Source organism: Beta vulgaris, chromosome 1 (genome assembly GCF_026745355.1).
Source record: "Beta vulgaris subsp. vulgaris cultivar EL10 chromosome 1, EL10.2, whole genome shotgun sequence".
In the NCBI taxonomy this organism is placed as follows: Eukaryota; Viridiplantae; Streptophyta; class Magnoliopsida; order Caryophyllales; family Amaranthaceae; genus Beta; species Beta vulgaris.
Window position 1 is genome coordinate 25,048,263 of NC_079202.1, and position 14,729 is coordinate 25,062,991.

Here is a 14,729-nt window from a genome sequence, read left to right on the forward strand (position 1 = left end):
CTTGATATGGAAGAAGATAGTCAAATTCCCATTATTTTGGGTAGACCTTTTCTATGTACTGCTGGTGCTGTTATTGATGTAAAATCTGGCTCTCTGACTTTGAGTGTTGGTGATGATACTATTACTTTTAAGTTAACCAATGCTATTAAGTCTCCTATGCTTGAGCACACATGTTGCAGGATTGACATACTCGATGAGATCTCTGGAGTTAGTTTTTCACAATTTCTGTCGATGAATTATTGGAGACAAGTCTTGATCTCACTGATGATCTTGACATTGATACGGTAGCAGATTGTAAGGTAATGGAGACTATTTGCTCTACTTCCGAACCACAGGTAAAGAAGTTAGAACTTAAACCTTTACCTTCTCACCTCAAATATGCATTTCTTGATGATGCTGAGGAATGTCCTGTGATTGTCAGTACTAAACTCACAGATAGCCAGCTTTCACAACTTCTTACAGTGCTTCGCATGCACAAGAAGGCTATTGGGTATAGTATTGATGATCTAAAGGGCATTAGTCCTGATTTCTGCATGCATAGAATTAATTTGGAAGAAAATCACCGCCCTTGCATACAACCTCAAAGACGTTTGAATCCTAATATGCAAGAGGTGGTGAAAAAGGAAATTATGAAACTACTTGACGCGGGCATCATCTACCCCATCTCAGATTCTAAGTGGGTGAGCCCGGTTCAAGTTGTTCCTAAAAAGGGGGGGACTACTGTTGTTAAGAATGATAAGGATGAACTAATTCCTACTCGTACTGTTACAGGTTGGCGGATGTGTATTGACTATCGCAGATTAAACACTGCCACTCTGAAAGATCATTTCCCTCTCCCTTTTATTGATCAGATGTTAGAAAGATTAGCAAAACATAACTTTTTCTGTTATTTGGATGGATATTCAGGTTTCTTTCAGATTCCCATTCACCCAGCTGATCAGGAGAAGACGACGTTCACTTGCCCCTATGGCACTTTTGCATATCGCAGAATGCCATTTGGTTTGTGCAACGCCCCTGCCACATTTCAGAGATGTATGATGGCCATTTTTTCTGATTTCATCGAAAATATCATGGAGGTATTTATGGATGATTTTAGTGTTTATGGTTCTGACTTTGATGTGTGTTTGCATAATCTCTCTAAATTCTGAAACGTTGTTTGAGGTTAATCTGGTTCTTAATTGGGAAAAGTGCCACTTTATGGTGAATGACGGAGTGGTACTTGGACACTTCATATCTGAGCGTGGCATCCAGGTGGACAGAGCAAAAATTGAGGTGATTGAGAAACTTCCTCCTCCTGTGAATGTCAAGGGAGTGAGGAGTTTTCTGGGTCACGCGGGTTTCTATCGCAGATTTATAAAAGACTTTTCAAAAATTGCGAAACCCCTTACTCAATTGTTGCTCAAGGATGCCACCTTTGATTTTACTGATGCGTGTGTGGAGTCTTTTGACAGGATTAAGGAAGCATTGATCACTCCCCTATCATACAACCTCCAGACTGGAGTTTCCTTTCGAGATCATGTGTGATGCTAGCGATTATGCGGTTGGTGCTGTGCTTGGTCAACGGAAAAACAAAGTCCTCCATGCCATCTACTATGCCAGAAGACCTTAGATGAAGCCCAGGTCAACTATGCTACTACAGAGAAAGAATTGTTGGCCATTGTGTATGCTCTTGACAAGTTTCGACCTACCTCATAGGTTCGAAAGTGATTGTTCATACTGCCATGTGCGCTGAAAGTATCTCTTGGCCAAGAAAGAGGCCAAACCACGATATACGATGGATAGTTACTACAAGAGTTTGATTGGAGATCCGTGAAAGAAGGGTGTGAGAATGTAGTTGCAGATCATCTCTCCCGGTTGAGGTTTGAGTCAAGTGCTGACGGTCCCATAGATGATGCTTTTCCAGATGACCATCTTTTGCTTGTCTACTCAATCTCCATGGTATGCTGATTTTGCTAATTATTGTGTTAGTGGTTCTCATCCTCCTGATTGACATACCAACAGCGCAAGAAGTTCTATCATGATGCTAAGCATTATTTCTGGGATGGCCCACTCATATACAAGAAGTGTTCAGATGGCTTGTTCCGACGATGTATAGCTGATTGGGAGATAGTTGGCATTCTCCAACATTGTCATAGTATGCCTTGTAGTGGACATCTGGGCTCACAAGCCACCGCTTATAGAGTTCTCCAGAGTGGTTTTTATTGGCCTACCATTTTTAAAGATGCTCGTGTTTTTTGTCTCTCTTGTGATGAATGCAACGAACGGGTAATATTTCAAAGAGGCAGGAGATGCCCCAGATGGGTATTTTGGAGATTGAACCCTTTGATGTATGGGGCATTGATTTCATGGGACCTTTCCCTTCTTCTTGTGGGAACAGATATATCTTGGTTGCTGTGGATTATGTGACTAAGTGGGTTGAAGTTGTGGCTTCCATTACCAATGATTCTAAGGTAGTCATGAAGCTCTTCAAGAAGGTCATTTTCCCTCGATTCGAAGTCCCGAGAGTCTTGATCAGTGATGGGGGATCTCACTTTCACTAGAGAACCTTCAAAGCTTTACTGAAGCGATATGTAGTCACTCATAAAGTTGGTTTAGCTTATCATCCTCAGACTAGTGGTCAAGTTGAAGTCTCCAATCGTCAGATCAAGCGCATCTTGGAGAAGGTAGTCAACAGGTCAAGGAAGGATTGGTCACAAAAATTGGATGGTACTATGTGGGCTCTGCGAACTGCTTTTAAGACACTTCTAGGAACCACCCCATATCGATTAGTCTATGGCAAAGCTTGTCATTTACCAGTTGAAATGGAGTATCTCTCAGCTTGGGCAGTTAAAGAAATTAATCTGGATTTGGAGGCTGCAGGGGAGGCAAGACTTCTTCAACTGAATGAGTTAGATGAGCTTCGACTGGAAGCATATGAAAACCACAAACTCTATAAGGAGCAAACCAAACGATTTCATCACAAGATGATTATCAAGCACTCGCATCCCACCGGATTCTACCTTCCCTGAGGTAATCTTCAAATCTCTAGAGCAAAAAGAAAAATTTCAGAAATTGAAACATTGCAATATTGTTCCTACTAGATTTGTTGATTTGCAATCTCTGCATAAAATGGGAATATTTGCTGATACAAAGACTTTATTTGAGAAATTGGGTTTGGGTACTATGTTTGGCATGTTTTTCTGGACCTTTAGGCACCTAACCCTCGAATTTCTGAGTTCCCTAGAAGTAGGGAACAAAAATCAGGTGCTTCGTTTTCGCCTCATGAATGAGGATCGAGAATTAACACTGGGCCAATTAGCTGCTATTTTTGGCCTACCCTTACTGGGGAACATCGTCACCCTCCAGAACTTCGCATAAACATACTGTGGGCAGCCTTTACGGGTGAAGATGAAGTCAACACCCAACACATGTCTGCCGATCATTTGCACCTTCCCAGTCTTCGCTACTTGCAGCGATTTCTAGGATGCACACTTTTTGGGTGAGCTGAGTCCCACTCCTGTCCAAAACAGGAGATTTTTCTGATGGGAAGCTATTTGTTTCCCGAGCTTGACTATGCTTTGTGCCTGCCCTATTTGTTTGTCTCCCAGCTCAAACGGACCGCCACTAGCTTGCCTGCCCAATTTGAGGATGGTAGTGTCAGGGGACAACCTATTGTTTTAGGTGGACTTATAACTGCTATAGCTGTTCATTTGGTTTTGTGCCTGACTTAACAATGCAGTAGTTGGCCCGCAGAGATTGGCATCGATTACATGATCAATGCCAAGTGGATCACTGCCCATCGGCCAACAAGTTTAGGTGGTACATTGCCAAGAAGGAGTCCATCCTTCTTCCTGACCGCGCCCAGACCCGCCTTGAGCCTGGTGTAGGTTCCTACCTACTTCCTTTGCGGGGTCAGGAGCCCATTGCTCGACGACCCTTGAGGACCTACCATAGGCAGTCGGCGGGGGAAGCCTCTTCCTCCGCTCCTGTAGACCCTATGATGGCCGCCCTTACTCGCATCGAGCAGGGACACAGTCCCTTACCTCACAGATGGGCCGTCTTGAGTTGGGTCAGGCCACCATTCAGACCCACCTGACCCCTTGGACACACGGTTGACCACCGTGGAGTCCGACATGCCCATGCCCTCTACCCCATCTACCATGACTACTACCACAGGGGCTTATCGCCCATGACCATACCCATCCGTCTTGGTATACGCCACACGTACCTGACCCCACTGACCATATGGGGGAGGATGCCTTTGGCAATGCTGTTTTTGGTGCTGCAGGTACTTCTGGAGGCGGTTTTACTGCTGATATGTCTGACGATGAGACATGAGTCCTCCTTTTTCCCTCTTGCTGCAATGAGGTCATTGCCGAGTTCAGCTTGGGGGGAGATTTGCTGTAAGTACACCCCCCTCCCTTTATTGCTTTTTAGTGTAGTCAGTTTAGTTAGTCTGTTTTTCATAGTTTAGTTTCATTGTTTTCCTAAAAAAAAAATCATATATTGCTGAAAAAAGTACCAAAAATACGAGCTGACTGGATTGATGTGATTGCTTCCCTGTCCCCCATGATATTCTTTGAAAATGTATTTGGGCTCTTTATCTGGATAGTTAGGGACTTGTGATTGTGATGCTGGAATGTGAACTCTAAAAACCATGACCCTCAATGAGTTTTGATAATAAAGCGCTTATCTTGACTACATACTTGATTGGTTAGACTGTGAGGATTCATTCTTGCCAATGGATTCATTTCTATATCCATTCTGTTTTCTTGTGTGTTAGTTCCTCATTAGCTGACTGATCTTGACTTTGACATCGTACGCATTGAGATCTGATGACTTGTGGCAATTGCTGTGATAGAGGCGTTCTTTTGTCTGCTTTTTGAGCCTTAAAGTGATTTTCATGATATACTTTTATCCTCCTTAGCCCGCTGAGCCTAATGACTATTTCATGTTACTTAACCTCATTACATGCCCATGCCTTGTTTTGATATAATCCCAAGCCTAGCTTGGGGGAGCATATGTTGAGTTAGTTCTGAGATAGTTTTTATGAGTTACTTTGGATGGAGATGATTGTATTAAGGTACAAAAGTTGAGAAAAAAGAAAAGAATGAGCAAAATGAAATACATGTGATTATGGGATTGAAAAAATGCAAAGAGAAAGAAAAAGAAAGATTGAAAAAGAAGAAACGAACAAAAAAAAGTTAAAAAATTCTTTCTTTTACAAGTGCTTGCAAAGAAAAAATTCATCACACTGCTTCTAGAATGAGTTTATTGAAAATTTGGTGATTTATAGAATTGGGAAACTATTATTGGCTATATTCAGGTTGATACTTCTAATAACTTGTGCTCCCCTATTCTTGGTTTTTTCCACCACATTTCCCATACATAATCCATACCCATACCTAAGCCCCATTACAACCTCGGAAAAGTCCTCTTGAGCTTGCGCTTACATTGTCTATGGATTGATGTGGTCAGTTTGTCAAGGTTAAAGAGTACGTTCGCTACTTGAGTCGACATGATTAGGTTGAGTGACATTATCACCTTTCTAAACACATGAGAGTGTGAGTGGGAAGGGTCATTATGGTTGGGATGGTGAGTGATCGGGCACATCTTTTGCCTGCCACAAAAATGTCGAGAGGAGTGACACCCCAGTGAGTACCTTTTCGAGATTTGTATGTCATATAAGGCAGCTGCATTGGATTGGTTATTTGGGTGATTGGTAACTAGAGTGATCTGAACGGTTGAACTTGAATTGTGCCTGCTTGAATGATTTTGAGCCTTATAAAAAAAATTTGATCTCTTTTTTTTCATATTTGAAGGGGTGAGGCAATCATATTCTTGTTCATGTCATGGTTTTGCTTAGGGACAAGCAAAAGGTTAGCTTGGGGGATTTTGATTGTTCATTATTCATCGATTATTTACTCTAATCTCCTTAGTTTTGATAGTCGATTTGGGCTCTTTTGAGCTCTTTTCTTGTGGATTTGATGTGTTTGGAGCTTTTGTCGTGTTTTGTAGGTTTTGATGCAGATTTGGCACTTTGTACCTTTATCTGAGTCGCGACACGGAAGTCTAGCAGTCACACAGGGTCCAAGGCGTATCCGGAAGACCGCACGAGCGTTTTGGTCGGATTTCACGAAGAAAAGACAAGAAAATACCTTCGCCCGGTCGACCGGGCGGTGTGGCCCGACCGGACGAACTCTTACACTTAGCTGCTACACAAAACAACGGAAGGAACGCTTACGCGCCCGACCAGGAGAACTAAAATACTTGGGATTTTTCACCCTTCATTTCTCCCGGCCAACCGGGCGACCAGACGAAGAATATCACTTACGCGCCCGACTGGGCGGAATTCTTCCTTCGTCGTACTTTGCTGGTCACCGTCGCCCGACCGGGCGGATTTCGCCCGATCGACCGGGCGGTAGCTCGAGACGCGTTTTTTCGGGTTTTTTTTGCCGGTTTTGTAAGAAGTATAAATAGATTTTTTATATTTTTGAGAGACCTATCTTATTTTCTACGTTTTTTAGAGCAAAAACACTTAATTTTTTTCTCTAGTTTTGTTGAACTTTACATTGGAAGATTATATAGATCGTCGATTTCCTTTTCCATCGTTCTTCAATAATTTGGTATTCTTCTCTACTTAGTTTAATTTTATGAATTCTTTTACTTTGATTATGTTTATTGCGTTTAATATCATCATGAGTGAGTAGTCTATTTCTAGGGTTTAGAGAGGGAAGCCATGTTTATACCTTTTTTTTATTGTGGTTTGATGTTCTTCAATAATTGGATTGAATTAGAATAATTCTATTGATTTGTTAACTGTTTTAATTCATGTAATTGCGCAATATCATGAGTTATGTTTAGCTAATAAGAATTAGAATCGAAAGATCGTATTCATTAGGGCTTGTTACAATAGGTAGATTTGATTATGTTGAGCGACCGTACTGGCATATGTTAATCTAGGAGTTGTAATGCCTGACCAAGGATTAACGAAATACTTATTTATTCGAATCTCAATCCAAGTGTTGTTGAATTATATTATATTGATTAAACTGGTATAAGCATGGTGGACCGATCGATTGCCCTAGGTTTTTAATTATTTGATAAAATCCCATTTTTCTGCGTTCTAGTTCATTCTAGCTTAGTTATTAATTCCTCAATTATTTTCCTCTCTGGAAGTAGTTAGATAATTGATATAAATCTGTAGAACTCCTCTCCCTGTGGATCGACCCGTATTTGCCGGTTTCTGCTAAACAGACACCTTGCACTTGCGGTATATTTTAAAACCCATCACCTATCATTAAATCAAATTTGAAAATAATAAAATAAATCAGATAAGAAATTGACTTTACTCATAAACTTTCATAGTAAAACACCTCTAAACTTGCAAGAGATTAAGAAAGTATATTATCAACTGTCTTCTAAGTCAAAGTACACTCTTATTAATTTCATACATGAAGAATTTGTAAAACAATGAAATTCAATATCCCATCAAACATCTTATAGTAACGCAAGCATATTTTGCTTCTCCTCCATGCGAATCCTGTGAAAAATTAATAGTAGTGTTTTTAAACCAAAAACAGTCGTACTTGCTCATAAAAATAAATATAAATTATATATCTTTTTTCTGAAAAAGAAAGTATCAAATTAAGATATAATACTTAAAGAGATAAGCACACTCTTTAGCCCAATCAACACATGTCAAGTCAACGACGTCAAAAAAAGGATAAAGTGAATTATGGAATGTCGATTTTAGTAAAAAAAATATAGGCATCCCCTATATGTGAGCAAATTTTAGTGCGTAAAATAAAAAAAATAGTCAAAAATAATCTAAAGTTTGGACCATCTTCCACCATTAATCCCATATTTCTTTTATTCCAAATTGTCATGTTGTCTCCTCATATGGATCTTTGCTTTGGTGACCTGCTCAACAGGTAAAAATGTCATGGACTCCACTATTTTTTTTATTAAATTTAAATATGCGTTCGTCAAGAAAGAGTAAAAATAAATAAATAAAAGGGAAGAATAGGATCTGCCGATATTAAGTTTAAAACAGGCTAAATACTCATACTAGTACTACTAACAATGTTAAAATACAAATGAGTTCTTATTTCGTCTTCTAGTGTTTTCGTTTTTTAGCTAATTTGATGTACTTATGCACTCATTTGCTACCCATAACTTGTTATTACTTGCCATTAATGGTTCATGCTACTATATTTTATTAGGATAGTTTATGTTTTGTTTTTTAAAAGGAAATCTATTATCTTTATATGTATTAAGTTTAGTTTAACTATTGTTACTACTTTTCACTAAAAGTTACCTACATCATATCGTATATAATTTCGTGGGTTTTGTAATTAAGAAGTTGCACTAAGTGTTGGTTAGATGTTGGTCAGCCCTTGTTAAATCCGTTGGTCAGCCGTTAAGAGGAGATAAGGTGGTCCCGGTAAGAGTGGTCCCATTGGTCCCATTTATATGCATCTATTTAACTGCTTTATGCACTAAATTTTATTATTATATGATCATGACTACTTTTTGTAGAAAGATATTTTCACATGATAGTGATAACTCAAACATAGTACTACCTCCGTTTCAAATTAATTGTTACACTTACACTTTTCACGCATGCCGATGCACTACTTTGAGCCTTTATATCTCTAATTTTGTATTTGTAAAAAATATAAAAACTACATATTAATAAAATACATACTAATACGAATCTAACAAGATCCCACATGACTATGTTTTTATTCACGTATAAATCACAAACGAGGGTCAAAGTGCAATTTGTGAAAAGTGTAAAATGTCAAAGTGTAATAATATTTTGAAACAGAGGTAGTACATAGTAAGGAAATATCTTTTTCGATTAATTTTCAAAACTGGACTATACCTAAAAAAATGTGTAGACATTATCTCTATTCCTTTTATCGATGTTATCACAAAAAAGAATAATGAGAAAGAATTTTTATTTGAACTTATAGAGAAAATTAGCGACACAGATATAAAAAAAAGGAATACCTTTTAAAGTTAAAAGATATTGTTTGCAAAGACGAAAATCCTACTAGAACTGAACCAGTTACTTTATCAAAAATATTTGATCGATATCCAACTCCTAATATTTTCAAATAAAGTACAACTAAAGATTTACAGACTGAAGTTAGTACTCTTAAAACACAAGTAAAAGAGATTAAAGAGTAATTGCTAGAATTCAAAACTAAAGACTTAGAACTTCAAATTAGAATAGCTTTGTTAGAATCAAATAATAGTCAAAAGGATCAGCCTTCTACTTCAAACTTACTTCCTATTCAAATTTCATCCCAAGACACTAAAGACAATCAAATAAATATTATAGATAGAATAAATTTTCAAAATGGTATATTTTCATTTTGTTTAAAGTGTGAAAGTCATTTCCTTAAATACTATAGCATTACTAGATAGTGGATCTGATCAAAATTGTATAAGGGGAAGGACTAGTTCCTAGCATCTTCTACGAAAAAGCAATAGAAAAATTACATAGTGCTAATGGTGAACCATTAAAAATAAAATATAAACTTCCAAATACATATATTTGTAATCAAGGTTATTGTTGTAGCCTAAAATATCAACGGCTATAAATGGGACACGTGGCTCCATCGCAACCCTACATGTGGCACTTTGCTGCTGCAGTAAAGTACATGGTCCAGCAAGGTGCAGGGCCTAAAGTACACCTTTTTGAATAAAGAGGGTTATGCTAGCCCCCTTTCTGGCCCAACCTGTACTTAGACCCAGTAAAGGCAAACAACATCTTTATAAATGGATGATGTGTACTCTCCAATCAATGATCGTCACATGTCATAATATTATTGCGTAGCCAATCAGATGCTCTCAAATTAGGGTGACATCAAGGTACAACAATCTTTTCAGACACTATAAATAGTCCTTGAAATCAGGAGAAAGGTACGTTTTTCAGAGTAGTGTACTATTATTCTGCCTTAAATTCTCTCTCTACTTTCCCTCTCTAAGAGTTTCCTTTACTACTCCTGATACTCGTCTTAAGCTTCAGAGGGAGAAATACCACCCAAACTTCCAGGGTGGGTCCCTTTTTGCAGGTCCGAAGGTGGAGCTCAGGTTCGGGTTTTGAGTCCAGGCGTTGTTGCACAAGTAGGGATGGCAATTAGGCGGGGCGGGTGCGGAGGATGGTACCCCCACACCCGCACCCGCATTAAATTCTCATCCCCATACCCGCCCCATCACCCATTGCGGGGGAAGATTCCATCCTCATCCCCGCCCCACCACCCATTGCGGGGGGATATTCTAGACCCACCCCTGCCTCACCCCCGCACCCGCGTCGTACCCGCGTCATACCCACTTCATCCCTGCAAAAAATCCACCAAAAAATCTGCCATAAGCCCATTATAGTTGTCTACTTCACAAAATCACAAGATAATATAGTAAAAGAAAAGTTAAAATACATTAACAAAGACAAATGTTTTATATACATTTCAAAGTGTCTTCAAATACATTAATAATATATGCATATAAATAGAATTTTAATAATACATATGCGGGGTGGGGATGGGGCGGGCGGGGGTGGGGCGGGGCGGGTGGGGACGGGGTGGGTATAACATAAAATCGACACCCGCTCCACCACCCATTATGGTACAATTTTAATCCCCATCCCCGCCCCATCCACGCCAAACCTAGACCCATCACCACCCCAATTGGGCGGGGATGGGACGGGTCTCCTACTTGACCCGCCCCACTGCCATCCCTATGCACAATCACCTATTATAGAACCTACTGTTGGGGATAGTAATATCGTTTTACGAGTTTAACGCGACGTAACATTTGGCGCCGTCTGTGGGGAGACGCAACAATGACTGATTGTCACTCATCCAATGTTGCCAGGAACATAAGTTTTGAGATACGAGTGGAGGATACGGTGGACGATGAAAGGCCACCAAGAGGAAGAGATAGGCCCTTTGCTGTTGTTCGTCTCTCTAGACGGAGCAGGCAACCTGTCATTCAAGAAAATCCTGAGCGTCCAACACAGCACATGGCCTGTTGTTTTAATTCATTATAATTTACCACCGTGGTTGTGCATGAAGTCAGAGTTCCTGATGTTGTCTTTGCTTATTCAGGGCCCTAGCTCTCCTGGAAAAGACATTGATGTGTACCTCCAACCTTTAATAGAAGAGCTTAAAGAACTATGGGAGTATGGGTTGGACACGTATGACGCGTCAAAGCACCAAACATTTAAAATGCATGCAGCTTTACAATCTACCACAAGTGACTTTCCTGGACACGCTATGTTGTCTAGTTGGAGCACCAAAGGGAAGTTTGCATGCCCCTATTGCCATTATGAAACCGATCATCGACATTTGAATAATAGCAACAAATCATGCTATTTGGCTCATTGTCGTGGTTTAAACCTTAATCATCCTTGGCGGTATGATGCGAAGTCTATTGATGGGGAAAAGGAAGAAAGAATATATCCAGATCGTTTGAGTGGGGCCGAAATCCAAAGTTTGCTGGAAATTTGGGAGAATAGTTTCGGAAAGTTACAACCAAAGAAGAATTATAAAGATTATCCTTGTAGGAAGTCCTCTATCTTTCATACTTTGCCATATTGGAGAGATAACAGTTGTCCCCATCATTTAGATGTCATGCACATAGAAAAGAACATTTGTGACAATGTCCTTTCAACTTTGTTAAACGTACCTGGAAAGTCCAAAGATCATCATAAGGCTCGATTAGATCTGGAAGAAATGGGGGTTAGACAAGAATTGCATCCCAAGAAATCAGATGATGAGCGGTACATTTTGCTGCCAAAAGCATCATTTTCAATGACGAAGGAGGAGAAAAGCATATTTTGTAGTGTTCTAAAGAAAGCAAAGCTACCTCAAGGGTGTGCATCAAATATTGCACGGTGTGTGCAAGTAAAGGATGGAAAACTGATAGGGTATAAGAGTCACGATGCTCATATTATAATGCAGCATTTACTTCCAGTTGCGATTAGAAAAGTTTTTCCAAAGCATGTGGCTTTACCTCTAATTAGATTCAATGCATTTGGGGAAGGTCATCCAAGGACTCAGTGAATAACTTCACAAAGATTAGTATTTTATTCACTAGCCATTTTGTAGCAAATCGGCAGGAGAAAAAGACCAACATGCATTTGGGGAAGGTCATCCAAGGACCTAAGGAAGCCTTAAGAAGTTTTGTGAAGAGATTTAACCTAGAAGCATTGCAGATCCAGGATCTGAATACAGGAGTGGCTTTTGACGCCTTCATCAGGGGTCTAAGGCCAGGAAGTTTCAAATTTGATCTAGTGAATAAGAAGATCACCACTCTGACCGAAGCCCTTTGGGAGGCAGAGGCATTTATCCATGCTACAGAAGTATGCGCAGTAGCAAAATATTTGGAAACAAAAAAGATTGAAGAGACAGTTCAACCAAAGAAGAGCATCCCCAAGAAAGCTGAAACTTAGGTGATGACTTCAATGACAACCTCATCTAAGAGAAGCAAAATAGCTGAACCAGCAGCATCGGCAGAGCCTATAGAATTCAGCAAAGATCAATACTCCATTCTTATGGAGATAAAAGATCAGCATGAATTAAAGGCGCCAGCTGAAATGAAGACTCTTTATAGAAATAGGGATAAAAACAAATATTACCACTTTTATAAAGATTATGGTCACGAAACAAATGAATGCAAGCATCTGAAGAGGGCTTTGGAAGATTTAGCTCGAAAGGGGAAGATGAATTCATATCTACCTCAAGCAGGAAGAAAATTTCATAAGAGAGATAACCATCAGGGCCGTAGAAAAGAAGATGAAAGCACTGACGAGGATGTAGTGCTTGTTATATCTGGAGGTTTCGCAGCTGGAGGTCCCACGCGGCCATAAGAATTACCTAAGGGAACTCGGCCAGATCATGCTTACCAATCAAACAGAGTCTGACCCTTTTCCTAAGGTAGTCGTCAGTGAGCTGGATCGTGGGAAGATAAGAACCCCCCATGACGACCGGTGGGTTGTAGAGATGAAAATTACGAATCTCAGAGTGAGAAGGATTTTGATTGATATGGGGAGTTCAACCGATATCATCAGTGCAGATTGTTTATCAAGACTAAAATTCAATGAGAATGACTTGGTCCCAGTCCACCATCCCATCATTGGGTTTGGAGGAGGAATAATCCACCTGATAGGAACTGTCACCTTTAGGGGTGTAAGTTATTTGGTTAAAAACCGAAAACCAAACCAAACCAAACTGAATTAGTAATTTGGTTTGGTTTTTTTTGAAATTCGGTTTGGTTTGGATTCAAAAAAAATATTTTTTCGGTTTTTCGGTTTGGATTGGTTTTGGTTTTGGAAAACCGAAAAAATCGAAAAAAACCGAATTATTGTCACTAACATACGAATTTTGTCTATTATTTTTTGTGTTTCTTTTTTTTAATATTAATTACGAAAATACAAAAATATTGTCACTTGAAATACAAATTATCAAAAAATTTGGTTTAAATTCGGTTTGGTTTTTATCTTGGTTTGATTTAATTTCATTTCGGTTTGGTTTGGATTTTGGAATATGAAAAAAAATTGGTTTGTTTTGGTTTGGATTTTGAAAGATAAAAAAATCCGGTTTGGTTTGGTTTTTGATTTCATATTTTGGTTTGGTTTGGTTTGGTTTGGATTGAGTCGAATTTCGGTTTGGATTGGGTTCGGAAATTTCAAAACCGACTTTATTTTGGTTTGGTTTGGTTTTGACCTTAAACCAAACCACAAACCGAACTTACACCCCTAGTCACCTTTCCCGTCAGGGTAGGAGACAAGGAGGCCTCCAGGACATTGTTTGTTTAGTTCTTAGTGGTACGAGATTTGACGGCTTATAACGTCACCTTGAACCACCTCAAAGATGTTATTATTACTCACTTGATGTTAATGAAGTTTGAGTGTGATGGAGGGAAGATTGAATCTCTATATGGAGATCAGCAAGCAGCTAGAGAATGCTACCTCACCACTCTAAAACCTTCATCATGGAAGGGAGAAAAATCAGAACAGCCAAAGGCAATAGATGTAGAAGCGGCCGAGATGGTGAAAGGCCAGATAATTGAGTTGAAGACTGAAGTAAATAGAACTCAGGTGAAGGACCATCGAATGAGTAAATCGTCCCTTCTCTTGCCGAGCAAGAAGAGGAACTTTATGGCCATGAAAGAAGAAAAGGCTTCGTCGGAAGAAGTAATGGCCATTATGGGGGTTGGACTAGAGCGGCCGGAGCCAGTAGAAGCGCCAACAGAGATTTGCTTGGATGAAAGACGTCCGGAGAGGAAGCTGAAAGTTGGGTCTGTTCTAGATCCCAAGATCAAGGACGATCTGATAAAGCTATTAAAGGAACTTGAGGATGTTTTTGCATATGCGGTAGAAGAAATGTTGGGAAATGATCCCAAAGGTGTCGTTCACAAGCTAAAATAGATCCAAGTCAAAAGCCAATCATGCAGAAAAAGAGGCACCTAGGTCCGGCCAGGAATTAAGCTGTCGATCAAGAAGTACATAAGTTGTTAAAATCAAAATTCATCCGGGAGACTTATTATCTAGATTGGATAGCTAATGTAGTCATAGTCCCTAAGGAGCTTGGAGGATGTGTGTGGACTACACTTATCTAAATAAGGCTTGTCCAAAGGATAGTTTTCCTCTGCCAAAAATAGATCGGTAAGTCGATTCCACGGCTGGCATGCACTATTAAGCTTCATGGATGCTTATTCTGGTTTTCACCAAATTT